Raw genomic sequence first — 3,083 nt, forward strand, 5'->3', positions numbered from 1 at the left:
TGCATCCTGGATAATTTGCAGATGTTTGGGAATAAATGGAAGGCTGGATTAAATACATCACAGTAGTAAATCCAAGAGTCGTTCAGCATGCTCAGATAAGAAGGGTCTGACTTTCACGATGTTAGAACACAAATCTGCATGAACGTTCTGTGTGATGTGGTCAATAAAAATTATCGTTCAAAAAGACATTGATTGTATTATTGGTGACGAGCCTCGTTGAGGTAGATGTAGTCATAAATTTGCTGAGCTGGGGTCCATTTCCCAAAGCCCACTATGGTCGCAAGTTCTGTCATTAACACAATTCAACTGAACTTTTGAGAAACGCACCTCTGGCTGGGAAGATGAGGAGCTCTGACTTCACTATGAACTGGAGGTGGTATTCTTGTTCTCAGAATACTTATTTTTTAACATGTAGAACATATTTATCAATACATAATCAACATACTAAATTGTATGGTGAACACTGATAAGGGTTTGAGGCTCCCTATATTTCACCAGTAATTGTGGTTCGTTTCTCTTATTTAAAGGGGACCTATTTTACAAAATTTACTTTTACATGGTGTTCGATAAAATGTTTTGTTACTGTGTGTACACAACCACCTATAATGGTAGAAATCCACCCAGTCCTCTTTTTTAATTTTGCCTGAAGAAGACCCAGTAGGGTCGAAACGTTGCAATTTTATTAAATATGGGAGTTAGTAGCAGTGTTGCGGACATTACAATCCTTTCCTCTTTTTTAATCCCCATATTCATAAGTCTCAGAACAAGCCGTTTGTAGATTCTAGCAATGTGACGTCACGACTGCTGACGGACTATGCCCTATTTGCATAGAGCAGCGCCATGACAGGTATCAAAGAAATTTGTACTTTTTTTGATAATTATTGACCATCAGACTCCAGAGAATCTTGCTGCACTGGTTTGGTTCCGATCATGCCAAAAACCTAGGACTAGTTAGCAAAAGTAGCTTTTTATAAAATTCTAAATAATTTTTTTTTTTAGATCGGATCCGAGGCATGTATTTTGTTCGTCTTAAGCCAAGGATTCCAAAGATATAAGATACGTGAGCCTAACGGTTTAGGAGTTATGAGTTTCATACTTTTCACGGCTGTAGCGCCCCCGCCAGGCCGATCCGGGCGAGCCTTGGTGACTTCGCAGACGGTCTGAGCTACTACCAGCCCTCAAAGTTTCAAGTCTCTGCGACTTGAAACGCGATTTATGCGTTTCTTAATTTATGCGTTTCGTAATTTATGCGTTTCGTAATTTATGCGTTTCGTAATTTATGCGTTTCGTAATTTATGCGTTTCTTATCTTAATTGATAGTCTTTTTTATGATGGACATAAACAGAGGATTATTTTAAAGGCCATTGCACACTGAGTCCGAAATTTTCGTATGCGTTTTTTCGTATTTGTGATTCGGTGGCTCTGAATTGTCAAAGCACCATTCAAACTGCTTGATACGAATGCGAAAAACGCAGAAAATCGAACCCGTTTCGATTTTTTTTATGACGGACGAAAGTTTTGGAGGCAGTGTGCAAGCATGATTGACATAACGTGAGGTCGTATTTATTTTTTAACGTGCGAAAATTTCGGATGCGAATTTCGGACTCAGTGTGCAATGGCCTTAAGAGATAATCTTTACTTTACAAAGTCCAAAGCTTTAGTAAGCACCCCTTCCAGCTCTCGTCACATTGTTTCTACAGCTGTAGATATGTCAGTTCTCATAAAACTGAACCACTGACCACATCAAAGTGAGGAGAAGCCTCGCAATGAGTAAAGCTTTTGACGAGAAGCGTCCGATTAGGCCCCATAATTGTGCAAGTGATTAGGACTTTGCATTTGTGCTTCTGGTCATCTCTGATTTTCCAAAGCTTTACTGTATGAGCTCCATCTAGCTCACTTCTGTGGGCAGACTAAAGGACAATCTCCCATTCTCTGTGATAAATTGGCATAAAATTGGCACCGCGGGCCAGAAGGGAAGATTGTGGAGCGCATGTTTCCATTGCCTCAGCACAGACTGTCTCCTCAGCGATTGATAGTGTACGCAGAGGGGTTTTTTCACTGGCCAGGGGACGTGCCATCGAGAAAAGCCTGTGTGGCTGTGAGGCTCGAGAGGAGATACGTGCCATTTGACAAGTGATGAAAATGAGGGGCAGTTGGATCCGGTCCCTGGTCACTTCCCAGTGTGAGAACTTGGCAGAGAGAAATAGAGTCAGGGGAAGAAGCACTTTTCAACATTCACGTTAACAAGAAATACAATTATCTTTTTTAACTGAAAAAAAAATTGGTGTGGAAATTATTTTCACTCAGAAATTGCTAGTAAATGTAACAGTAAGATGAATTAGTATTTTCTTGTTTACCATGCTACAATAATATGTTTTAACATACTCTTTGATCTTTGTTTTGTCATTTTTTTGGTTACAATATAATTTTTACAGTGTATGAGCTCTCAGGGTAAAAAACTATCGACAACCGCCATGAGCCACATTACATGTTTAAGGAATAGTTCACAAAAAGAAAATGAAAATTTTGTCATCATTTACTTTAAAGGCAAACCGCCGAACTTTTGGCCACTAGGGGCGCTAGACCTGTAACTTTCACGGATAGCGCCCCTAGAGGCCACAAGCGCCGCAGCACTGTCATAAAAGTCAAGAAGACATCCACTTAATAAATGAATCGTTTTAGGTCACAAAGTCCGCGGTGTGCCTTTAACTTATAAGATATTTATATTTTTGTTGTTGTTGTCTGTAGCCTACATTGAAAGTCAATGGGGTCAAAAATAACACTCATATGCATTACATGGACCAAAAAAAAAAAAAAATGAATGAACGACCGAACACAGACCCCATTCATTGCATGGACCAACATATTCATTGCATGGACCAACAACAACAAAAAAGAATGAACGAACGAACACAGACCCCCACAGACCCCACGAACACATTGACCCCATTGACAACATGAGAGTGATTATATCATGTATACTACCCTCTTATATTAAAATCTCCCTCTAATAATAAAATCTTAATTTTACCCTTGTAGGAAACTTTTCCTTCTTCTAACCAAAGACCAGGAGACGTTTGGAT

The sequence above is a fragment of the Phoxinus phoxinus genome (assembly GCF_949152265.1).
Source record: "Phoxinus phoxinus genome assembly, chromosome: 16".
Taxonomy (NCBI): domain Eukaryota; kingdom Metazoa; phylum Chordata; class Actinopteri; order Cypriniformes; family Leuciscidae; genus Phoxinus; species Phoxinus phoxinus.